The sequence below is a fragment of the Sceloporus undulatus genome, chromosome 1 (genome assembly GCF_019175285.1).
Source record: "Sceloporus undulatus isolate JIND9_A2432 ecotype Alabama chromosome 1, SceUnd_v1.1, whole genome shotgun sequence".
NCBI lineage: Eukaryota > Metazoa > Chordata > Lepidosauria > Squamata > Phrynosomatidae > Sceloporus > Sceloporus undulatus.
Genome location: NC_056522.1, coordinates 233,737,790 through 233,764,917, shown reverse-complemented (window position 1 = coordinate 233,764,917; position 27,128 = coordinate 233,737,790). Strand labels below are relative to the sequence as shown.

General features: G+C 39.4%; 1 long non-coding RNA gene across 1 annotated transcript in view; it reads right to left on the bottom strand.

Annotated features, from left to right (window-relative positions):
- LOC121919214 overlaps window positions 1–23,793 on the bottom strand; it is a 73,759-nt gene extending 49,966 nt beyond the window's left edge. The window contains exon 1 of the long non-coding RNA XR_006101416.1: window positions 23,760–23,793. This is a non-coding gene — a long non-coding RNA (uncharacterized LOC121919214). The remainder of the gene's footprint in view (window positions 1–23,759) is intronic.
- Between the last annotated feature and the right edge of the window lie 3,335 nt (window positions 23,794–27,128).

Sequence of the window (27,128 nt, the reverse complement as noted above, 5' to 3'; positions counted from 1 at the left end):
AGAGGCTTCAGCATGTTACTGTAAGCTCAAAATGACTGGGACCCGATATTTCCTTTTATATCCTTGATCACTTGTGCAAGTTATTTTTTTAGCGTCATCATACAAACTCCTGGTTTAAATTTATTGAAAATTCTACACACCGTAACAAATAAAACCATGCCTTTCCTCTTTATCTAACCACCAAGTTAGCCTTGCTTCCAGAGTCTGGATGAAGTTGGCCATCCACATATGATCACAGGGCTTTATGCTCTGATGTAGCAGCAATTTCTCTCAGTAGAAAGAAGACTAAATAGGGACTGGAGAGGGGGAATATTTGCTGATCTATCTGCCACTTAGAACTTACCACTTCATGGTTCTGAGTCAGATGGTAGGTGGAAAGAGGGAGGCAAGAAAGAGAGAAAATCAATGAAATCATCTCCCTCTCTTCCACTGAATGAAAGAAGTCTCCTCTAGACCAGAAATTCTTGAGCCAGCAGAGGGACTCAAAGGGACACACTCACTATTATTTAAATAAGACAGGTTAATAATAATAATAATAATAATAATAATAATAATAATAATAATAATTTTTATTTATATACGGCCTTTCCAAGGATCAAGGTGGTTTACAAATTAGATAAAGAAATACACCAAATACATAAACAATTTACATAAGCACATACATAAAATACATGAGCAAATACCTAACATGTACAAACTAAAATTCTATCCCTTATCCCTTAACTAAAAACAATCATCAAATTACAATTTAAATTAACTAAATGTTTAAAATAAATAAAATTAAAATAAGCAAGTTAAAAAATAAATTTAAAAATAGAGCAGGCATAGGAGGAACATTTGGGATGAACAGAGGGTGCTGCTCTGTGCCAGGGTTTTCCCTGGGTCAACTTTAAGTTGCCACTACTCACCATGCCCCTCCTGGGTGCTGAGCCTCTGTCTCTCTGCCTTAGAGGTTCTAGGCAGGCTGAAAGCTTGGAGTCAGCTGGCTGGTGTATGAATCCCAAAATCCTGAATCAAATTGATGAGGACTAGTCTGGATCTGGTTGGTTCAACCTGATGCCAGATGGTCATGGCCAGAATGTCAGGGTCTGAGGTATGGGTGGCTTGCATTCTGAGGTGGGCTGCCAGGGCTGAGACCATGGATGGTTAACCTGGAGAGTTCAGTGATCCAAGGACAGGAGGTAAAGTCAGGAAACAGACTGAGGTCTAAGCACAGCAAGAAAGAGTTCCAGGAGTCCAATGGCCAGAGGCAAGAGGCAGAGACAGAGAACACAGTAAGACAGAAGTCCAGGATTCCAAGGGATCAGAGGCAGAATCAGGAGATAGACCAAGGTCTAAGCACAGGAAGGCTAGCAAGATAAAGCAAATGCAACCAAATCAACTAAAGACAACACAGAAGACCATGTTGCTGTGGAAAGGGTTGAGAGGCCATTACAGCCCTTAAATAGCTGTACCTCCATCTGCTCCCAACACATACATTGGACATTATCACACAGGGGAAATTGAAGGTCAATACAGTGTGATCCCAGGTGCAATCATGGGGTTTCACGTTTTTGCGCAAGAGGTTATCACACATAATCGAAGGCAATGCTAAGTCAATTCAAACCCAGTCCAGGGTCAACCGAGAGATGTGTAAATTCAGGAAAGGTGCCGGCCAATAGGCCGTAATAAAGTTATTATTATTATTATTAAATTCAGGAAAATATAGAATTTATAAATCATGTTCCACTCCTAAGTTGCTTTCAATTCAAATCTGGCAGGTATGGAACACATGTCTCGGTCACCCTTGGATTGCCTTCGAATCAGACTACAATTCCCAAGCTCCTTCTATGCTATAAAATGTTATCATCAGGACCACCAAGCCATACCCAACACCATGTGTATAAGGAGTTGATCCCTAGCTGGACAGGGAGAAAAGCATACTCTTGCTGTGCATAGATTGGTGGTTTATGGTGTCAGTCCGTCTGTCTCACTAACTCATGCACATATACAAGAGGACATAACAAAAACAGGTATGTGAAAAAAGCCCTCCTAACTCCATTTCTCCTCTTCTCTGTGCCAAGAGGCAGCAGCAAAAATAAATAAATAAATAAATAAATAAATAAATAAATAAACATACATACATTAATGGAAACCAGTATTTTGTCTGCATGTTGTAAATTGTGTTCTCGGCACTGTACGTCTGCACTTTCAGAATCTGTGCTTACATGCTGTGTTTGTTAACAGAAAATTCAATAAGGAATAGCTGGTTACGAGCCAGGCCACTCAATAAATAAGGAATTGCCACTTAGCTGCCCACTGCTCTCTGCCTGACAAACTGAATGGTTGTTCAGATCAGGCAAAAAAGCAAGACCATGTTCATTCTTCAGCTTTTGACAGATAGGACAAGAAAATTCAAAGGTTCTAACCAGCTCAAATTGCAGACGGAGTGTTAATTTTTTTAAAGAAAGAAAGAAAATAAGAAAGAAAGAAAACTGAAATCTTGTACTCAATTAAGAAATATGAAAGATTTATTTTGCTTGTTGTCGATTTCTCTCCCTGTTGATAAGAAATGTTTTCTGTCTTGCTGCTTCTGCCAGTAAAGATAATATGCTTGTCAGATTACCTGCACTTTTGGTAGAACAGAGTTTGATTAAAGAAGCTTATGATGTATTTCTTTCTGCAAACATTTAACTCTTCTTATCTTTCTGTTTCTGATGATATATTATCAAATCTTCTTGAGACTTGGAATTTTCCAGCTATGTGACTGTCTGAGTGTTTTGATGATGTCTACATATTTACACTGTTAAACCTTCTTTTGTTGCATTCTGCTTGTGCTTCGATGTCTTTCTCACAGCTCCCACCCAGTCCTTTCCTACTCCATGTCTCTATTCTTCTCTTCCAAGCAGGTTTCAAAGTACTTGGGTGACACTGCCTCCTTGAAAAATGTGTGTGTGTATGTGTGTTTGCACACACATGCACACATATATGTATTTCTTGTTTGTTTTTGCTTTTTTTTAAATGGCATATGCTATGGTTGATACTTTATATAGCATGCTTAATAGTATCACCAGGAGCAGCCATGGCATAACAAGAGGCCATCCATATGTCTCAGGTTTTGGCCTGAAATCCAAGGCCTGAGATGGGCCTGACCTTGCAATCCTACTTCTTAGAAGTCTCCATGTGTGACTTACTGTCCTTGCAGGCAAGGGATGGGGGAAAGACATGGGTAAAGAATGGGTGAAAGTAGCCACAGCTATGACATTATTTAGCTGTGTGCTTAGAGATAAACATATTGTCTTGGAGATAATCTAGACCTCGGGTACAACTACACTGTAGAAATAATGCAGTTTGCCACCACTTTAGTCCTGTAGCTCCATTCTATAGAATCTTAGGATATGTCATTTTACAAGGACTTTAGCCTTCTCTGTCAAAGAATGCTGGTGCCTCACCAAACTACAAATTCCAGGATTCTGTAGGATGGAGCCATGGTAGTTAAAGTGGTATCAAACTGCATTAATTCTACAGTGTTGATGCACTTCTAGAGATGATTCCACTAATATCATCAGCTGAAGTAGCCCATGCAAGACTGATTTTGGGCAATTGTCAATGGTTTAATGGTACTTCTTCGTCTCACCGTGAGGCTATGAACCTCTTTCCAAAATCTATGTAATTCAGTTTTGTAGTTTATTGTTAACCATCCTTGAGTCGATTTTGACCCATGGCAACCCTAATGATGAGACATCTCCAAGACTCCCTGTCCTCCACTGTTCTGCTTAGTTCTTGTGAAGTCATACCCATGACCTCCTTAACAGATATACCATGCAGCCTTCCTCTCTTTCTACTTTCCTCTATCTTTACTAGCATTATTGTTTGTTCCAATGAGTTGTACCTTTTCATGATGTGTCCAAAGTATGACAGCCTAAGTTTTGTCATTTCAGCTTCCATGGAGATTTCCAGCTTGATCTGCTCTAGGACGCATTTGTTTGTCCTTTTGACTGTTTGCAGGATCCTCAGCACTCTTCTCCAGCACTACATCCCAAATGAATTTATTTTCTTCCTATCTTCTTTCTTAACTGCCCAGCTCTCACATCCATATGTTGTAATAAGAAATATAATGGCTTGTATGATTCTAACTTTTGTGCTCAATTGTATATTTTTGCATTAGGATCTTTTCTAGTTCTTTCATAGCCACCCTCCCAATTCTAATAAATAAATAAATATTTTTTATTTATATCTCGCCTCTCTATCAAGACAACCGGGGCGTCTTACAAATTAAAATTGTGCAATCTCAATCCCAGTATCCCACCCTCCCCTAAAATAACAATTAAAGAATTAGTAGTTTTAAAACATACCTTAAAATAAACAAGTAAGGCAGTGACCATAGTAGATTCAAAGGGGTGATGGGTTCCAATTTGGTGGCCGGTTTCCTATTCGGGAAAGGCATGCCAGATGAGATCCTTAATCTTCTGATTTCCTGGCTGCAGTCCCTCTTCCTATCAATGTTTGATCCCAGGTATAAGAACTCTTTTGTTATTTCTGTTTCCTCATTGCATAGGTTGAATTTGTGTAGATTCTCCAAGGTCATTATTTTTAAATTTTTTATGTTCAACAGTAAGCCTTCAACTGTACTTTCTTTCTTCCTTCCTTAGTAGTTGTTCCAGGTCTGGGAGGTTTTCTGCTATGGTTTTGTCTGTGTACCTTGGAATTTTGATATTCCTTTCTCCTAATTTCACTCCTCCTTCTTCTATGTCCAAGCTTTCTTTCCTCACAATATGTTCTGCATATAAGTTGAACAGATAGAGTGACAAGATACAGCCTTGTCTGACCCCTTAGCCAATTGGAAATCATTCTGTTTCTCTGTGTTCTGTTCTGACAGTAGCCTCTTGTCCTGAGTACAGATTCCTCAGCAGGATTATCAGATGTATTGGCACTCCCAATTTTAAATTGGGAAATTTGTATTATAATAACATTTGTATTGCAGTCGTACAGCTCTGTAATCTAGCATTACAGATCCATAATGATTCATATTCACAAAATCTACATATTCATGATTGTGGTCACTATTGCAAAAATGGTAAAAGTCTCTCAATACTGCTTTAGCAGGCATCAGCCACTGCAAGTTACAGAGATCTGTTCTCCTGTCGACTGAGGTGCAATATAATGATGTTTCCAGTCCCTTGCTGCTAGCGATCATGGGTGCAAGGAGAAATTTGTTTTCATTTTGTTTTTAAAAGCATGAGAGTGACTCTGGCATGAAGTGGAAGGCAAGCTTGAGAAGACCAGCTTGCCTCTTTAATGGCAAGTGTTTTAGGTAACATTACATGCACAGAAGCTCTTCAGAGCTTCTGTTCACTCAAGTTGCATTTCTGCCTTGTTTAACAGAACGTTAAAAGTTGCACCAACGTGTAAAGAAATCTATTAGCACATCTCTTTTTGTTAACATGATTTTTTTTCCTGAGCTGTTGCCTTTGTTGAATTTTATCTTTCCTATTTAAATGCCCTTAGGCTTAGATAACAAACATAATTCAGTAACTTGTACTTCATTCATTATGACTGATAATTTTCTAATTAATTCCCTCCATTCCCCAACCTTCACTGATTTTATGTTTCAATTTAGTTTCCCAGCTAGTGCAATCAGATCAGTAATCTCATCCATTTTAATAAAGATGACACCAGCCCTATTCTGGTATTAAATGAATACTTTTTAGCAGCATATGAGGACTGGGAGGATGTGCACAAGCACACTAAGCCCAGGTTTCTCCACCCCTCTTCTTATCATGATAAAGACAAGTGAGGCAGAGAGTCCTCCACTCCTTTTACAGACACTGGCCAGATAATGCAGAACCCTTGAATTCTACATGACATAGACTCCCATGATAAGAGCTGGGGGAAAAGTGGCTGTGGTGATATTTATCACATGACAGTGCCTCTGACCCATAGCTGCTGTGTCCCCAAGGTGTGGTTAGAGTGTCCCTTTTCATTACCAGGGGAAACTCATCACTAAGCTCACAATCATGCTAGTTCCCAGTTATGAAACTGTTTCCGGGAAATCTTCAGTATTAGCAGTCATGTGGTGTTAGTGTCTCCTCCTCTCCCACTGTTTGCTCTACCTCTCACTATTCCCATTCTGGGAGAAAGGAGGAATATAAATCCAATAAATAAATTCTTGGCCATGGACTGTCTAGCCACAGTGCTTGATGCTCTGATAAACTCTTAATTGGATTATTGTAATGACTGCTTTGTACATGGGTTTGCCTTTGAAGATGGCTTAGAAGTTTCAGTTGGGGCAAAATGCAGTGGCCAGAATTACAGGCAATTGGAGACATAGTACACCAATTTATGAAAGAACTGAACTGGCTTTCTGTTCTCCCCCCCTCCCCCCAACTTGATTCAAAATACTGGTGCTTATGCTGAAAGATCTAAATTGCTTGAGAACTGGCTGTCTGGAAAAGTACCTTTTCTAATATAAATCTTCCCATGCTTTAAAGTCCTTAAAGAGTGAGTCACTGTCATGTTCAGAGGAGGTGTGTTCCGAGTAGGCATTATTGATACCAGCAGTATATTCTTTCCAGCACCAAATTGTTTGCCCAGGCATTTTAAGTAGGTTTGTCTTGGAGTGGTTGGAGTGAGCTGTATGTCCTAAAGGTAAAGGTAAAGGTAGTCCATTGACATGAATATCTAGTTGTAACTGCCTGTAGGGGGTGATGCTCATCTCCATTACTAAGTCAAAGAGCCAGCATAGTCTGACAGCTCTGGTGGTCATGTGGCCAGCATGACTGCACTGAATGCTGCTACCTTCCCACTAAAGTGGTACCTATTTATCTACTTGCATTTGCATACCTTTGAATTTCTAGGTTGGCAGAAGCTGGGACAAGTGACAGGAGCTCACCCCATCATGTGGCACTTGGGCCTCAAACTGCCAACCTTCCAATCTGCCAGTCGTCAGAACTGGTGTCCTAACCACTAAGCCACCACATCTCATAAAAGGTATGTCCTACCTTTTAATTATTATTCATTAAAATTGAAGTTGTTTGCTCAGTTGTATGCTGTGCTAAGATTTTTGCTTGTAATCTAGTTACCATAAAATACTGTCCAGTCTACAGTCAGCAAATGACCTAAGAGATAGGCGACTGCAGGGGAAAGAGCTGTAGGATAGTAGATCCAGTCCAGATTATTCTCAATTAATCCAGCCTGATACCCTGAGATTGATAGATAGCTGCCACTGGCCAAGTGGCCAATGTTTCTTATTTAACAGATATTGGGAGCTATGAAGCCTCTGAATGTCTCTTCAGCAAACTTTGAAGGAAGGTTGTGTCACCTTGGTATCTAGCACATCCCAGTGGGGAGAGGGCTCCTTATCTGTTTCAGCCTCTGGCTCCTTAGATTCAGAAAGCCAGAGACGGTTATTATTTGGAGCCCTAAACTCCTGGCAATCTGTCTTCTCTGAGTCTGATTCAACCGATTCCAGAAGGTAAGTTATGACAGATATTCTGGTTGTTGTGTGTTGAGTGATGGTATAAACTATTTTAATAGGTAATAAAATATAAATATAAATAAATTGCAAGGTACTGTATATGAGACTACCTTGAAAGAAGCTCTTAATTGTAGTAGACACAGATATAAGATTACATGCAATTGTTGTCTCAGCTAGAGTTTACTCATTGAATCAACAGGATTTTAAAAAGTGATAATGTACCTTTCAAAAATTGCTTCAACATATTTATTCTAATTTGGACTAGCAACTGGATTTAGGTTACTGTTACTATGTTTTCTTAGCTCTAAACAAACTTCACCAATTATGCATGAGTGTCAAGGCACATTTTTTTTCTGAATAGATAATTCAATACTTTTATTTCTGAACAGAGATTATTTATTATTTTATTTAAAGTATTTCTGTGTCGCCACCCACTCCACAAGGGCCGGTGAGGTGATGAACAAATAAAAGACTGTTGAAACAAAACAAAGATCCAAAATACACTGCAGAAATAATCCAGTTTGAATTCATGTTAATGGCCCTGGCTCAGTGCTAGAGAATTCTGGGAAACGTAGTTTTGTGAGACATGTAGCTTTCTCTGTTAGAGAGCTCTAACAGATACCTCAACAAACTACAATTCCCAGGATTTCATACCATGGAGCTATGGCAGTTAGAGCAGTGTCCAACTGGATTATTTCTGCAGTGTGTTTTGGACCAAGGATAAAAACATTTTTAAAATACCTTAATGTGTTCTTCAAAAACTCATAGAATCCAGTGTTAAAACAGTTTCTATTTCAAACACTGAATGTCATGCAGAACTGCACTGTTTTAGCTGCTCACTAGAAGTTTAAAAGAGCTGGCGGCAGCCTAACTTCTTTTGGTAGGGAGTTCAATGGTTGGGGTGCTGTACAGAGAAAGCCTTGTTATGTGTACCCATCAAACTAAATTCATGAGATGTTGGAACACACAACAGGCCTCCTCTGAAAATCTCAGATTTCTGGCAGGATCATATGGCAGGTAGTCTTTCAGATACCTTCACCCCAAGTTGTTTAGGGCTTTGTAGGTCAACATCATGATTTTGAATTGAGCTCAGAAAGAAATTGGAATCCAGTGCAGTTTTTGCAGGACCAGTGTTATATCATCTCTAAAATGCACACCTGACATCAAACTGGATTTTGCATTTTGCAATAGCCACAGTTCTTGAACATTTTTCAAGGGCAGCCCCACTTGGACACATTACAGTAGTCTGTTTTGCCCCTTACTTAGAAAGGGAAGATTATAGACTGGCCAATAGTTCCCTAGGAATGTGAAGTCCAATGAAGGCTTTTCACATTACAATTTTATAAGTGCTTCTTTTATAGAGGCTGAAACATAGCTCTTTCAATGAAGCATTTACAACCTCCACCACCCAGTTGTCCATTCCTCCTTCAATCTGATTTTTGAGACCTGAATGAACTGAGTACCTCAAGAAAACCCACCTTCCATTGGATCCCATGTGCTTGTTCAGCTTCACCTCTGAAACACGTGTCGGTTGCCATCAGTGACCAAACTGATAACTAGTGAGAATCAGGTCATTACACAGGCCAGCTCTCTTTTAACATCTACTGTAAAACTGTGGTTCAAATCTTTTTTCTTTTTTTAACTTTTTTATTTAACAGGGCTTTTAGTCTGAATTGCTGGCAGTTATTTGTAATCCTCCTTTATTGTTTTCTCTCTGTGCCACATTTTAAGATTGCCTTTATGCTTCCAGCTTTAATGAGTTGTTTTATTTGGGAGGAGGGTAATGTTTTATTACTGTATCTGTAAGCCACCTTGAGGGCTCAATTTGGGTCAAAGGCTAGGAAATTAAAGAGGGAGGGGCTGTGCAATGGTGCTTTGAACATATGGAGATGCAAATAGAATTCTTTATGATCTTCATGCATTTTGATGTCTCAAGACAGCTTCCATATGTTGCTGTTGTGTCTTCAAGTAATTTCTGATTTATGGCAATACTAGAGCAAACCTATCATTGAATTTTCTTTATAAGATTCCCTCAGAGGGGCTTTTTACTATGAAGCTGAAAGAATGTGATGTTCTCATGTTCACCCAGTGGATTTCCATGGCTGAATGGGATTTGAATCCAGATCTCCAGAGCTGTAGTCCAATACTCAAGTCACTATACCATGCTGGCTCTCTTCCAAGAGTACAATTCCTTATGCATAGTGCTCTTCCAATGCAATCAGATACTCTGGTCATGGGAAGGCTGTAGAGAGAACTCTATGCATATTACATTGCATACAAGCAAGGATGAACTCCTTGTCCCATCCAATTTATTTGTTCATAACAAGGCTGGATGACAATTTTTTTAATTTGAGAGTTGGTATATAAGTGTGTGTGTGTGTGTGTGTGTGTGTGTGTGTGTGTGTGTGTGTGGCATAATGGTTTGACTGTTGGACAATGACTCTGGAGACTCTGAGTTCGAATCCCAGGGCAAGGCAATGGAAAACCTCCTCTGAACAAATCTTGCCAGGTTATGCCCATGATGGATTCATCTTAGAATTGGCATAAATTGGAAATGACTTGAAAGCACACAACAAAAAATATAAGAACATTCCAAAATGTATATTTGTATATTTGACAGAAAGAAGAAGATTTTAAAATTTTGAATGAAGGAAAAACTAAAATCCATCCAGGCAGAATGACTGAGGGTTTAGCTCTTCAAAGTCTGCCTGAGTATCCCTGTGTGTTCTGCCATGGCTGTGGTACTGAATTGGAGTTACTTTTATCCTCCAAGAGGTACTTCATCTTTAATAGCAGTGTGGGAGAGAGAAACAGCATGGTCCTTTTCAGGCTGGAAATAACTGATTTGTTTTGGATGAAAGCTTACCAACATGTGTTGATTTCTTCATAAATCTGTTGGAAGGGACCTGAGATGTTCATGGTTTGGAATGTGAGAGAAAACAAAAAATGACAGAGTCCTCCTCCTCTATTTCAAAGAAAAATTTTCAAATAGAGTCTTATGTAGTCTTATATTTGTTGTTGTGTGCCTTCAAGTTGCTTCCGACTTATGGCAACCCTAAAGTGAACCTATCATGAGGTTTTCTTGGCATGTTTCTTCAGAGGTGGTTTGCTATTGCCATCCTCTGAGGCTGAAAGTGTGGGACTTGCCCAAGGTCACCCAGTGGTGATGGCTGAGCTGGGATTTGAAGCCCAATCTCCAGAATCCAGTCCAATGCTCAAACAACCACACCACATCTTATATAGCTAGTGCTTTACAGTTTCCTGTTCTATGTTCAAAATCTATGAAGGTTGAAGATTCTAGATCTGTGGGGTCTGTTTTGCAATCCCCCAAGCTCTCCCCAAAGCCCCCAGTCCACTTCAAAAACCTACAGATGAAACGAAGCAGCAGCTGAGCAATATGGGGAGAAATTCATACAAAAACACAAAAATATGAAATGTTGGTTCCCTTGTTTCCCTACTATCTCCCCAGATTCTCCAAATGCCATATTTTTTTTTCATATTTCAGCCAATTCCTAGAACCAGAAGTGAAACCATGTCACTTCCGATCATGCTAGGAGCAGCCATATAGCTTGTGGGGTGAGGTGTAAAGAGAACTTGCCCCCACTCCTTCTATAATTACCTACATTTTCACTAGTTGAAGAGCTGATTGGTAAATGATGCTAAATTTCTACTACATAACAGATCTATTATATTTTAATACTGAAAAATTCCAGTTTCCTCCTTCACCCCAGGGAGAAAAGGAAAAGAAGCATATTATAGCACAAACTGAATAGATTAAATGCTCACAAATCAAAAATAATGATAAGGGAGCTAATGAAAGGAACAGTTTCTATTAAAGCATTTGCAGGTTTTCCTTTTACATTAAGGGACTCTTAGCCTTGGATCTCATTATAGGCATTCAGCAGTAATGTGACAATCATGAGCATGACTAATGCATCATGGTACAGAATTCTGGGTGATCTTAGCATTAAGCATCTTCCTAGGGATTTGAGACATTGTATAATTTCGGCAAGCTGAACGTCTGTCCCTCTAAGCAGATCTCTAAAGCAAATCTTTTGTTCAGTTCAAATTTTAGCTGGCTATGCCCCCACTTCCATTTCGTCAACACTTTATCACTGTTTAGATTAACATACCAGATATTTGCTCACTGGTGTAATATTTTATTTATGTATTCATCTCTCATAAGTTTATTTTGATCTAGACTGTAGCTCATATTACTGAATCAGGTAAGATTAGAATAACACTTAGAAGTAACATGTCACATGTAACTATGGCCTGGTACAGACTGGCACTATGCGCCAGCCTAGGGCCAATTTTAGGAGTAGGGAGAGCAGAATGTCTGCTCACTCCCGAGCTCTACCATGCTGTCCAGGCTCTATTTTGGCACATGCATGTTCACACAGTGTGCACACTGATGACGTGCCTCATGCACCATGTCCAAATGGCGCGGCTCATAAGGGACATCATCATGCCACTCCAGGGTGCTAATGGTGCCTCGGAAGTGACAGGAAAGGAGCCACATTTCACGGCTCCTTTTTTCCGGGCAACAATCCGCAGGAGAAAGGGCAGCATCTTGCCACCTCTTTCTGCCTATCTGTATCCCTCCTATGTTACTTGTAATGTATTATCTTTTGGGCTAACAACATGCTATGATTCATAACTTTGGGAGATTGGGGATGTAAATAAAAATGCTTGTTTCAAGTTCCCTTGAGGGATTTGGAGGCCTTAATATATTTTTCTAGTGACTATTTTAGGAAGATAAAGTAACTAAAAACTAAAACACTGGTGATGTGCTACTGAAAAAGTGATAAACAATGCCTAACATTTTCATTTTCTTCTTTAAAAAAAGTAAGGCTAATGCTAATGAGTTAAATTTTATAAAGTAACATTCTGAGCACTAAATTATAAGAGACAATTCAGTGCAAAGAAGTGAAAATATAGTTAAAAACAATAATGAAGTTGTATATTAACAACAATTAAGTATCTTGTAATATCTATCACTAGATATTTAATTGTTGTTAATATACAAACCTGACAAAAATGAAACTTCTTGGTCTGCAGTAATGATACAGGAAATTCAGGGTTTTTGTTTTATTTTATTTTGTATTTTTAATGCTATCAAGTTCATCAATGGCGTCTTAATTTATTTAACAACACTGTGCCAAGTGGACTTCTGCTTGGTAATCCAGGGTTCAGCCACCAACAAGCAATTAAACCAGCTTTATAGAGAATTTTTACAAAAAGCATGAAGTGGTAGCAGTTGAACAATAAAAAGCTATGACATACATGCAAACTCATCAATAAGGAGCAAGCACTATTTCCAAACTATTTCCATCACTTTTCTCCTTTTTATTTATTTTGTTTCATTATTCCAGATATTATCCTGTCAGCAGAACATGATAAGATGTTTTGGAACATGGCTCAGAATGTTCCGCATACATGTAACTTAACATGAAATCACTAGCAATTTACATTTTCTGTGTCAAAGGTGGGATATAGACCGCCAATTTGGGGTGGTCTGGCCCCGCCCCTTTCCCCGGAGTATCGGGGCTTCAGCGGCGTACACCAGCAGCCACTGAGGCCCCGATCCGCCGCTTTTCGGGCTGCGGGGAAGCAGCAAAACGCCGCTTCCCGCAGCCAGAAAAGGGTGTCCCTGGGGCTTCAAGCCCAAGGAACCCCACGGCAGCGGGGAGCAGAGAAAGGGGCCGCTTGGCCCCTTTCTCGTTTAGTCCGCTGGGCGCAGCCGTCTGAAGGCTGCGCCCAGCGGACTAAACCCGGAAGGAGCTCCAAAATGGAGCTCCTTCCTGCTCCGTGTCCAGGGCGCACTAAGCGCCCTGGCGCGGAGCTACTACGTCATGGACGCGCCGCCCCGTCTAGAGGCGGCGCAGCCATGACGTACTCACGGCAGCGGCCGTGCGGAAGGGCCGCCGCCGTTTAGTGCATGTTTGCCACGCACTAGGGTTAGGGCGGTGCGGAAGCACCGCCCTTTCGTAACCCTAGTGCGTGGCGAACACGCACTAAACTGCCGGTGTGTAACCGGCCAAAGCAAACTGATGTTTATTTCTTCAATGTGGCTCTACCTCATTCTGGCCTTATGGTCTCTTTTTGAACTTCCCCCTTCAAAACTACATCAATAAAAATTTCAAACAGCACCACTGAAGCTCAGTTCTATTTCTCTAAACAACCAGAAGGTTATATTACTTTTATCACATGAATACAAAATAAATTTTCATGAAGATGTGAATTATCTGAGCCTCCTGGTATAATATGTGCATCACAGTACAACTGTCCTCCAGATTTCACACTTCTCTGAATTTTGTAATTCTCAACTCAAAATTTGCAGTTCTCAACTAAAAACACTATGACACTATTGTATTTTAAAATTCATGTTTTAAAATAAGATGTGTTTAGGAATGTATATTTCTTTTGTGGGTAGTCTTGGATCCCACTCTGGGAGAAAGATGGCATATAAATGATGATGATGATGATGATGATGATGATGATGATAGATTTAGATAGGGATATTTATAAGTGTTTTGTGAGGACACACATTTAAAAACCTATATTTGCATATGTATTAATTTTTTTAAGTAAGCATTTTTAAAAACCATATGCTGCTGTGGAAAAAACTTATTCAAAATTGACATGGAAGAGCAATCAACCCATCCATCCATCACCACCCCAGACTTCTCAATTGGTAGTTAAATAGGCACTCAATCAAAATTCAGAAGACAAGAAACATAACAGAAATGGTCTAACAGTTAGTAAGTTGTTATGGAGAAAATACAGTCGGCCCTTCTTATCCACAGTTTTTTTATCCACAGATTCAAGCATCCACAGATTGAAAATATTCAAAATAAATTATAAATTCCAAATAGTAAAACTTGATTTTCCATTTTATATAAGGGACACCATTTTGCTCTGCCATTATATTTAATGGGACTTGAGTATCCACAGGGGGTCCTGGAATCAAACCCCAGCAGATAACAAGGACCCACTGTAATAAGCTTATGGACAGTTAATTAAACTGCTAACCATTATTATACTAACTTCCCCATTGGTAGAAAAGGTGATCTCCAATCCATTTGGACTACCAGACCAGAACACAGGTCAGATAGAAACATGGATATTCAAACACAAGCAGTGAAAGCAGCATCAAAAGTTCTGCCAGAGAACTCTTTAATTAGCGCCTCTTTAATTATCAGCTATTGGGGCAGCTTTCACACTATCATTCCTCCCTATAGCAACATCTGAAAACAACCTTATTCAGTAGCGTCTTGGCAGAATGAAAGAAATAGATTAAATATGTTTATGTATATTTAAGGAATAATACCAATGAGCACCGACATACGTCTTTGAGACATTTCCTGACTTGAGGGAGAAATAAATTAAACATACAATAAAAGTTTATTGCTGTTAGGAGAGTTCACTTTGGAAAACCTGCTAGGGATAAATTTAATGGCATTGTAAATTTTTTATATTGTGAGGAATGATTATTTGGGCTGTAAGGACTGGCAATGCCACGTAAATCTAATCAGCTAGCTAGCAATTAATAATGCTAAACCGCCTCACTTCTTTTGCATGCTTGAATGGCCGACAATGTGCTGAGAAGTCTACCCCTTAAAAACTGCAGATCATTCACAGACCAATTAATGCTTACTTGGCATGTACAAAAAGCTTCCCCCACCGCTGCATTAAATAAAAAATGAACAGATCATCTCCTCTTTTCATAACAGAGCTTTGTTTCCACTTGATGATATTGAAGAAGCTCCCAGAGCTATTTTCCCATTTCAATTTCCTAATTAATCTCCAATACATTCCAACAAAAGAAAATGAAACTGTATGTTTAATTTTTCTCCATTTAAAGGGAGCAGGCTAAGAAAAAGTCTACTGGTTGTCCATGGTAAAGCTGTGGCAGACTTGTGTGTACTAAGTGGCCTGGCCTATACATTCTAAGCTAGCCTCCTACTCCCAGGCATAGGGAAGGATGCTTTCTCATCATTAGTGTGGAAGTTAACTTCTAGTCCAGTCACCTCCCCCATCCCCTTTGATCATCTGAACAAGAAGTACATTCCGTGTGTTAAAGTTTAACAATCCACCCTTTGTTGTGGTTGTTTCTCAGCCTTATCACATGACAAAAGAAAGATGATGGGCAGCAAGAGAAAAGAAGCTTCCTTTTTGCCTCTCTGTATACCACTGAAGAACTTCCATTCTCTTCCTAAAGGAGATAGTTGCAAAAGTGTGTCTTTTGACACACTGGAAAAATCCATTTGGCAAAGGCATGCTTTTACAATGGTCTTGTTCTGGAGAAGTGCTGTGACAACATGGGGAGAAGCAAGGAGAAAATCTCGTTTCTCTCACTGCCTCTCGGCTTTCTTTCTTCATGTGATAAGTCTCTCTGATGCATGCAAGGAGCAATACAGAGAAAGAGGCAGCTGAGTCACCCATTATTGTTCCCTTCTCTCTTTTTTATTTTATTTCATGGATGACCATAAATACAACAGAAGGTATCAGCCTAGTTGTAGACTAGTGACTGCACCTCAGAACCAATATGGACTTCATTTTGGGATGAAAAAGCAATTAGGGTGTAATGAAATAAAGATGGACTAATTTATAAAACTTATGTAAAACAGAGTTTACGTATAGGTACTATGAGTTAGGATTAGAGGAACATTGTGATATAGGCTAGCATCCTTGCCATTGTCACACAATATATCTGTATGCAGTGATGCCGACAATATCAACAATTATCAGCACCTCCTTTTTTGTTATAAAAGAAAGTTAAATCAGATTGTGGCAGCTAAACAACATCACCTATGTTTGACAAACCTGCTTTTCACCTACCTAGAAATGTTACAATGAAGTGGGGGGGGGGGGGGGGGAGTTGACAGAAATACTATATGGAATTAATTTAAGACTGAGATGAGTATTTAGAATGGGAGTTTTTAATACCTTCAGTATCCTTGCTCAAATTAGTGGAGCAATTCCATTTCAAAATGACCAGAGGCCTTACAACTAAAATCTATTCCTTAACTCTGTCATTTGCAGTTGGAGACTGTATGTTCCAGAATCCATATGCCCTATTTAGGCATTCTAAAACATGGACAGAAGCAAGTCTGAAGTAGGGAATCTCTAGTTTTCTGTAAAACCTCTCCATGAGTATTACCATGAACACTGTGACATATTTAGCCTTGTCTGTCAGAGAGTTCTGGTGCTACAACCAACTAAAAATGCCAGGATTCCATAGCATTGAGGCATGACTGTTGAGGTGGTGTCAAACTACATTATTTTTGCAGTCCAGTTTAGTGACAGAACTGGCAACAAACTACAGAGAGGTGAGTTCAATTTCCACCCTTACGTGCTGATACAACATATTTTTAAACACCAGAACTGGACTGCTATCTCTGGCTGAAAATAGCTCTTTACAACTCATGAGCCATCTTCAGTCTTGGGCTGCAAAGACCAGCCAACAGCGACTATCCAAGGCTGCATCAGGAAACATGTTTGCATCCCAAGGACAATTTCCATATAAGGATTTGCCAAAGGTTTTGCTGCTGAAAAAAAATCTCTCCAAGGCCCATAAGCCACTCTCCTTTAAGATAAGATTGTTCTTCTTGTGCTAAGAGAGAACAGAGGAGCCATCTTGAATGGCTCTTCTTATTGGATGTTCAAATTGGACATTCAAAAATGTACTGAGGTTTTTCAAGTGTTTGACTTGGAACACTTCAGCAGTCCAATTGATTTGTGGCCCAATTATGCGGGCTATGCATCCCTAAAAGAAAGGGATTTTTTTGGCGCAACTGTACCACGATGCATTGTGATTCCTCAGTAACAAATTTTCTGCTAGGAAATTAAGCAACATCCTTCAGAAACAAAAGCAAGGGCACTGGTCTAATCAGATGTCAATATGAGACTGGGAGCAGCTAGAAAGAAAACCAATGAAATCGGCTGTCCAATTAGACTTAAGGGGCAAAATAGGTAAGAGAGAGCATTCAGTGAAAGCATTGAGAGATGTTGACCCAGTGCTTGAAATGGAGATTAATCCAGGATGATCCTTATCATCACAAAATGCCAGAAAACTGCTAAAATTTACTTTTTAGCTATTGGTAATCTTTGCTTTGCTTTGGGGTTTTTTTTCAAACTGCTTACCTCTTATCCAATTAATTGCAAGGTTTTAATGTAGGACTCTTATGTGGTTACAGAGGAGGACAATAAATTGGATATTAGCTACCAAATTTCAGTCATCCTAAATACCCTAAAGGCACCAGATTACATCTGATCTTGGAAGCTAAGCAGGCTCGGCCCTGGTTAGTATTTTGATGGGAGTCCACCAGTGAATACCAGGTGCTGTAGGCTCTCAGAGTAAGGAACTAGCAAAACTACCCCTGAGTATTTCTTGCCTGAGAAAAACCCTATGAAATTCATGGGATCCCCATAAGTCAAGAGGCAACGTGAAGGCCCAACACTCAAACCACATCACACTGGCTCTCGATTGACATTTACTACACCAAAAACAGCTAATCAGTTATATTCTTTCATTATTTATATCTTAAATATAATTGTCCACCACTTTCCAGTCTTACTATTTACATATTTGGATGAATCCATGAGTTGTAAAATTAATGAGCTGAACATTTTTTATCAATAAGGGAATTGCTTATTTTCCCTAGAACAGAGCCATGTCAATAATTCAAGTGGTAAACAACTGGTGTGACTCTATAGTGTGGCTGATTTCCTTGCATTCCTATGTCACACCTACATTTTCTTCCCCTTTTTTTTCACATCAGTTTGTGAGAGTTGGGTAGAAGGTACTCTACACATTTTCCCTACTTTACAAATTTTTCAGCAAGTACATTGTGAACCATTTCCATTCTAAAATGTTCTGTGTGAACATTATTTCTGTTGGCATTGTTCTGTGTGCACATCATTTCTCCAAAATGGCCTCCAGGCCTTGGAAATGTAAGAATTCCTTTTTATATAATTATTTTTTTAATTGTGAATTCTTGAGGTGAGATGGATTTTTTTTCCTTGCAGCCAATCTTGAGAATTGTGAAAATGCTACTTTTGTCAATGATGTCAAATCTAGTATATTCCCACCCACCCCCATATCCATACCTCTCATACTCTTTTCTGTTCCAGAGCTGCCAGTCAGTAGCATAGATGGAGTAAACCCAGAAGGTTCTTCATGAAAAAGCTATACGGACACAGCGTGACAGCCAATATGACAATGTATGCACTGTCTGTGTCTCTGCCACTGCCTGCCACTAACACGCCTACGGAACATTCTGCTCGTGTAGATGTTTTGCCAGCTGCATTTTTCCAGCATTGTAGAAAATAAGGACATGCTGGGCATGTATCTCAGCTGTGTTGGAACTTCAATTGATCTCCTGTCATGCCCAGCACAGCAGCCCAATACTACCAATTATTTCTATTTGCTAGCCAGTTATTTCCCAACACTTTGGAGGGAGGGAGCTGTCAACAAGTTGTGCAGACATGAGAGAAGGGCTTATCAACATATCTTGTCAGCATATATTATTAAATACCAATGCCAAAGTCATCCATGCTATAGTATTTTTGACCTGTATGTATATTTGGCAGTGAAAGCTGGATAGAGAGGACAGCTCACAGGAAGGAAATCAACTCATTTGAAATGTGCTGCTATGGAAGAGTTCTGCTAATATCATGGGCTATCAAAAATAACCAAAGAAATCGGCCTGAGAGCAAATCAATCCTGAGCCAAGACTGTTGTACTTTAGACATATCATGAAGTGATATGACTTATTGGAAAAGATAATAGTGCTTGGTAAAATGGAAGGCAATAGGAAAAAAAGAAGACCACGGCAGGGTACAGACCACCAGAAAGAGGCGGCCAGGAGTCACCTCTCTTTTTCACGTAGCTGCGCCGCAGCAACCAAATTGTGCAGCACAGTTGTGTAAGAAAAAGGAGCGCTGAAAAGTGGCTCCTTTTTGTGCCGCCGTAAACAGCTGGCAGTGGCGCAAGCTCCATCTAGACACCATGCAGCAGCGACATAATAGCTGTGTGTGCCGTCTGGACAGTGCCGCACAGCTATGGCATCATGGTGACATGCTAGGGTTGCAGGGCATGTGCACGCACCGCCCCAAGGCAACCTTAGCACATCGCCATGATGCCGCAAAGGGCCCATCTGTACAGGGCCCACATTACAGAATGATTAGTTCAGTAAAAGACTGTACTGTAGATGGACTGATTTAATCAAGAAAGCCACAACCATGTGTTTGCAAGGCCTGAGCAGTGCTATAGATGACCTGGAAATGCAAAGGTCTCTAATTTGTAAGGTTGCCACAAGTCTGTCAAGTTGACAGCAAATAACATCAACAAACGGAAAGAGGGAGTGATTCAATCGTGGTTGCTTGCAAAACCCCTAGCAATCTCTCATGGAACCTTAGGGTTCCTGGGACTTAGCTGAGAAACCCTGGTCCAGATTAATGCCAGTCGGTGACATACAGCAGTCCCAACAATTTCAGCAGTCAGATTTCACATCTTATAGGACCAATATTGCTCCTTCCACCTCCAATTCAGTCATACTGTTGCCTTATTAAAAATCACAAACCACAAAGCTTTGTTCACTACAGTTCCATGAAGCATACCAGATTTCTGATGCCTCCTTCTCAATTAGTACTCTGTTGAAAAAGAAAATGTATTGATCCTTTTTCTTTCTACATAAAAATTCATCAGGGGATGAAGAGAACTAGTCCTGTCTTGCAGGAAGCAAATAATATTTAGTACTTAAAAACAACTGTATGAAATGAAGTTAAATTATTGCTGACCCCTGCAAAACAAAACAAAACAAGATCCTATGGCAGTGCAGAGTATCACTGATCTTGCTGCAAGACCCTTGGAAGAGCTGAACATTTAGCTTTTAATAACGCCAAGTTTATTCATAACCAAAAAAATGTAGTTTCCATTACTTAGAGAGAGGGTCAGTTTTTGTGATTAAGGATCTGTCAATTACACTTATGAAAATAAATGGCTTCCAATGTAGTATAAGGTCACAATTATAAGAGGTCCTCTGCAAACACCTTGAAAGTTAGCTTTTGGGGCTTTGTATAAATTGCCTTCAGAATAGTAAAAAAAAATGAACATTTAGAAGTAAACCTAAGCTATTTTCTTTAACAATGTGAAAAGAACAATAAAACATTTGAAAACATATAAATGTATGAATTGCAAAGCCAGTTTTGACTGTGGCATCATTTTCACAGGACAGTTGGAAGTTTTATTGCTGTACTGTGCATGAAAAGACACCTAACACAATTCTGGATCTGCTGCTTGGGACCAACCTTATGCAGTAATTCTGATCATGTTCACTTTCTGCTGCTTGGAAGGCACTTCTATATTTTCCAAAGCATATTCATTACATTTTGTTTTTACTTTCTTTTTGTAAAGCTCATCAATCTCAGTTAATGCCTATTTAGGTGATGTTCAATAAAAGTCCTGCAGCTGCATTTCTCTACATCAGGGTTTTTCTTTTTCTCTAAAATATATGTGTGGTGTGTGTTTGTGTGTGTGTTTGTGTGTGTGTATTGATTAATAAACATAGCCAGCAGGTCAAATTCCATTCTGTTTTCAGATTTGAAAAATATTATTCTAGCCATTGGTAGATGCCCATATCATGCTTCTTTGTCCATTGATTTTTTAATTATATTTTTGCCTCTTAAAAAACATTGGAAAGCATAATAATCATGACTCAATAAATGTTAGTGTGGGCTGGACTTAGAAGCCAAATCTTATTTATACTTGCCATGATTTGGAGGAATTTTAAGCATAGGTTTTGTAGAGAAAGCCTCAAAGAGTGACCATACATATTCCATAAGATCCAAAACCTTTGAGTTCACTGCATTTTGGAGTTTCTGAGTGAGTTGCAGATGAGCAAATAGACACTGTTTCTCAAGAGTGAGAGAAACAGACACATTGAAAACATTGTGGAACACTGAAAACACAGTCTATGACAATTTTCTATTAGTTGTTTCAGATGAAGAAGTAATCCTTTATTTGAAATACATACATACTAAAAGTTTCCTATCCACCTCTCCCTATGTATCAGGGTGGGGAAGTACTGGTTCAAATATAGCTATGTATTTTATATGTATTATCCTACTAGAGAGGCCCCTTCCCCACCACCTTTCCCTTCTCCTTTTGTGTCGTGTCTTTTTAGATTGTAAGCCTGAGGGCAGGGAACCGTCCAATTAAAAAGATTGTATGTACAGCGTTGTGTAAATTTACAGTGCTTTATAAATAAAGGATAATAATAATAATAATAATAATAATAATAATAATAATAATAATAGCAACAAACAGATGCATACACAGCGAAACAGTACAAACACCAATTAAAAATACATAATCACTTAAAAGAGCATAACTTCAGTTTGAAAAGCAAACATATCTAAAACTATCTATTTAGAAGAGATTGGTCTTTAAAGCTGTTTTAAGTGAAAACACTGTATCTAGCTGTAAAATCTCTTCCACCTGGTCATTCCACAATTTTGGAGTGGCTGATGAAAAAGTCCTTATTCCGTACATGAAGAGTTAAAGGAGAGGGGAAAGATGAACTACAGAATCTTCAGCTATGCCCATATCTATATTGCCAGAATGGATGAAGATTATTGCACTGGGGTTAAAACGTTCCCCGGTGCGTTCTAACCTGCACGCTCGGGGGCGCGCACGGAGCGTGATGGGAACCCGATGGGGCCCAGAACACTATTTTACCACACAGCGGAATGCCGCCGTCACCACTGGGCATTCCCATCGCGTTCGCATTGAGTTCCAGGGGACACCATTTCTGGGGACGCTTTGAAACAGTTCTCAAAAATGGTGTCCCCTGGAACTCAATGGGAATGCGATGGGAATACCCGGCAGTGACAGCGGCATTCCACTGTGCGGTAAAATAGCATTCTGGGCCCCATCTGGTTCCCATCACGCTCCATGCGCACCCCTGCGCATGCACGTTAGAACGCACCGGGGAACGTTTTAATCCCGGTGCGATAATCTTCTATCATTCTGCTCCTTCTCAGGGTAGCATTTTCTGCTATGAAGAGACCCATTTTCTCTCTAGAAAAACAAAACAGTGCCTCCTAAATGTCCTTCTGTGTTTATAATGAAAGGGGTGGATAGGCTAAAAGGCTCCAAAAGGATGAGAAACAAGGGGGAAATATTTTTGCCTTTTTAAATAATTTTTCAGAAACATTTTTAGGTCTTTACAATTTGGAAAATGAGACGGTTCACCAGGTTTCTGGACTAGTTACCTTTTTTACTCTTTATGATTGTAAGCAATCTATAGATTTCCTGCATAATGCTCATTCCTTGTGCAAATTAAATAAATCTCTGCTCCGAGGTTGTAATCTCAGCAGTGATACCTGCCTGTTGCCATGACAAGTAATTTTCCAAGTTCGAAGCTTGCTTCTAGAGAATTCTCTTACTCATTTGATTCCTCAGCCCATCAGAATGCTTTATCAGTTCACAGAGACTGGTTAACTTTCCATCACTTGTTATTCTGCCCATGTAACCATTATTACCACTGCAGCTGTCTCAGCAATGAGGTTCTTAAAAGGTATGAAAAATATAAACTGCACTCAGATCAAACAGAAGAAAGCCAAAATCACCATCATATCATTACTGTTTTAAGACCTCTTGCTATTGATTCCATTGCAGGTATTGTGACGTAATTACTTCTGAACAAGTGAGAAATCCATCACAGGCATCACCAAGCAAATCTATGTATTAATATAAACAATCTCTATTATAGGCTAACCAATGTATCTAAGAAGTTAAATAAAATGATTTCACCTTTTCTATTAAAACCCTTGAAATAATATATTAGATTCAGGATAGATTTCAACAGATAGTCTCTGGGGATGGGAGTGATAAAAGGAGACTAAATCTCCTGATGACCTTCATTTCAACCTTTTGAAACAGTTCCATTTGAAGACAAGAGCAATAGTCATCTCATAGTAGAAATGTTGCAAGCCTATAAAATGTACATATTCATGGATAAGTCTGTTCTACATCAACAAACACCAAGTGCTGTACACTCTATTTCAGAGGAAGGAACTGGGTAAAACCACCTCTTGTCTAAGGAAACCCTATGAAATTTACAAGGTTGCCATAATATGACAGGCGACTTGTAGGTACACACACACACACTTCCATGGAATTTCAGTCAGAACAAACATATTGACAATTGGGATGCTACTAAAGTACAAAAGAGAAATCATCGACACAGTTCCTTCAATAAGAAAACTTTAAAAGATTTAAGTGCATGTTTACCAGGTTTTCCCAGATGATCCATCTTGAAGAATTTGTTTGGTAGATCAGCTTAGCTGCATCTCCTGAGGCAGAACTAACTCAAAGAAAGATAGCTGGTGAATAATTTACCAGAATGTAATATAAAAATAAGTAATAAAGCACTAGAATTAAAAGAAATGCAGAGGGTTTTTTAAAAAAAGAACACATCCTATTCCATTTTAAGTTTGTTGTGTTGATACAATTTATGTGTACTATTACAAGAAGAAACTTTAGAAATCAATTTCTAAATACTGCTGGAAATGAGGATCACACTGTGCTCTAATTTGTCGTCTTAGACTGCCCTTGATTGAAAAATTAAAGGAAAATTGGTTTGCAGGGTTGGCCCAAAACATTTTGCTGTCTGAGTCACATAGCAAATTGCACGCGCGCACACACACACACACACAACACACACACACTTTGTACACTTTGGATACTATGTCCCAAGTCAAAGTGCACATGATCCAATCCAGACTAGCTATTTTCATGCAAGAGGCAAAAAGAAAAGTACTTTTCCTCATTCCTGACAGTAAAGATATAATGACAAATAATGCCTAAACTCCCAATGGAAGACAAACAACCTGATGGACAACCAGGCAAATTCCACAAACGGGTGATAGCATAAATGAAGAGGTTTGATCCTCCTTCCATTATGGCTTGCTTGCTTGCTTGCTTGCTTGTTAAAGATGCTCATAAATGAATAAAGTGGTGGGCAATTTGTAATCCAAATGACAGGTGCTCTCCTCTTTCTTCATGACCATAAGCACCAACCACAGCATCAAGATCTACTGTTTTTAAGTTAATAAGTCAAACATTAGGTAGCTAAGCTCATGTCTCTCTCAAAGATAAAGATGACTGGTTGTCAAGAGAGCAGTGTTTCAAAGAGAAGAGGTAAGGATGACAATCTTCAGTTCTCCCAGTATTTACATTGGGTAAGTGCAATCAACACTAAGGGCCAGTGGAGGCAGCCCTAGAGGGGTGTTTAAACGCCACACCACCAGAGCACTGCAAAGATGCCTGTCATCTGGTTCGGCAGCCAGCATGATGCTAACTTGGGGATGGCACTGGGGCATGCGTCATCTGAACACCATGCCCCCACACCGCTCCCAAGATGGTGTATTATGCCGGTCTGTTTTGCCTCTAAGTCAAGCAGGGGCAATTTCAACAGCTGCCAGTCTCAATTTTCACTCCACAATGCCAAAAAATGAGAATGTGGGAACAAAACTGCAAGAATTCAGAAAACCACATCTGGTTTTGAAAAGGAATTTTTACTAACAGCCCATATCCCAGCTGATTCTTAGAAGCTAAACAAGGTTATAGTTTTTTTGTGGGCTTTTTGGGCTTGTGGCCATGTTCTAGAAGAGTTTATTCCTGGCGTTTCACTTGCATCTGTGGCTGGCATCTTCAGAGAAAAACCCACAAAAAACTATGGATGCTGGCCATAAAAGCCTTCGACTTCACATTAAACAAGGTTAGTTCTGATTAGTACTTGGATGTGAGACCACCAGGATATACCAGGTCCTGTACACTTTATTTCAGAGGGAGTAACTGACAAAACTACTTTTGAGGATTTTGAGAAACCCCTATGAAATTCCAGTGGCATCACTAGGGTTGGTGTCACCCAAAACAAACAAACATTCATTCATTTATATACCACTACATACTGACATAGCAGTGTCTAAGTGGTTTACAACTGTAAGTTAATTGCCCACAACTGTAAACTAATTGCCCCAGTGCAGTAACTCATGGTGTCACAAACTCACACACACCCATTGACCTCCTCCCATTTCACACCATACAGAATCCTTAGTAATTCTTTTTTTTTTTTTTTTGCACTAATGTTACTCGTAAATCATAATTCTCATATACCACTGAATGTAATGCAAATAGCTGTGGCATAAACAACTAGGAAAATTAAAATGATAGCTTCAAATTACAATGTCATATGCACAACCTAAATGTATTGTGTGTGTGTGTGTGTGTGTGTAAATGCTTTTCGATATCAATGGGGGGTTTTCTGGAACAAGTCACAGGTAAATTGAATTTCTGCATAGGCTGGTTGGCTGGGGGGGAACAGATTAGGAACAGGACAAAGGAATGGTTGGAAGATTTGGCATAATCACTCATGGTTCCCTCATTCCTTAAAAGAGTATAAGACAGTGATTAAAAGCTTGCAGTTACAACTAACAGTTTCAGTGCAAACCATTTCAACCAGAGAAGTGTTATATAACAAACACACCAAACACGCACACACATAAACACACATCCTTGCCATTCCATTCATATATGATATTTGAAATGATCAAAATCTCAGGAAAGAATGGGTAGATGTGACAAAACAAGCAATAGTTTAAAAAAATGTAAATCAGGAAGATTTAGAGGTGGAGGAGTAGAGATATTTGGAATTAACTTTGAATGCCTAAGGGGGATCTACCACGAAAAGTGTTTATGTTTACAATCTATGAATGCTCTTTTTAACATTAAAATGGCTCATGAGACTTCTAAAGCAAGGAAATTCTCCAAACTGACTTCTGCCAGTAAAAATATTTAGTATTTATTATTATTATTTATTTACCAGGATGCCAAAGTCTTCAAGCAAAAGTGCACAGCTGGCAGAGTTTGAAACATTTTTCCTGTTTCATCTGAGGGAAGCCAGAGGCACTGGGACTCCTGGGCTTCTGCTATGGTTCACTTTTCTTCACTCTGGAGAGTAGTCCATCATGCTGGGTGCAAAGAGATAATATAAACAAATAGATAAATAAATGTCCCCCTGAACTCCAGTTCTTTTACTCTTCCCCTGTTTTCAATATGTGTGTGTATGTGCCTTCAAGTAACCTGTCAACTTATGATGACCACATGAATTTCATAGGGTTTTCTTAAGCAAGCAGTACTCAAAGGTGGTTTTGCCAGTTCCTTCCTCAGAAATATATCTTACAGCACCTGGTACAGTATTTATTAATGGTTTCCCATCCAAGTACTAACCAGGGCTGATGCTGTTTAGCTTTCAGGATCAGATAGGATCTGGTGCATTTAGGGAGTGTGTTGTTGTTGTTGTGTGCCTTCAAGTCATTTCTGACTTATAGCAACCCTAAAATGAACCTATCATGGTGCTTTCTGGGGCTGAGAGTGTGTGACTTGCCCAAGGTCGGCCAGTGGATTTCCATGGCTCAGTGGGAAATCGAACCCTGGACTTCAGATTTGTCATCCAACACTCAAATCACTGCACCACTAATAGCAAAGCTATGCATTGGTCGACCAGTGAAGCCATTGGCTTCTATGTCAATTTAGCAAGGATTTGAATCTGTACTTTAAATCTGTAGCTGAAGATTCTGATGGCACCAATCATGTCTC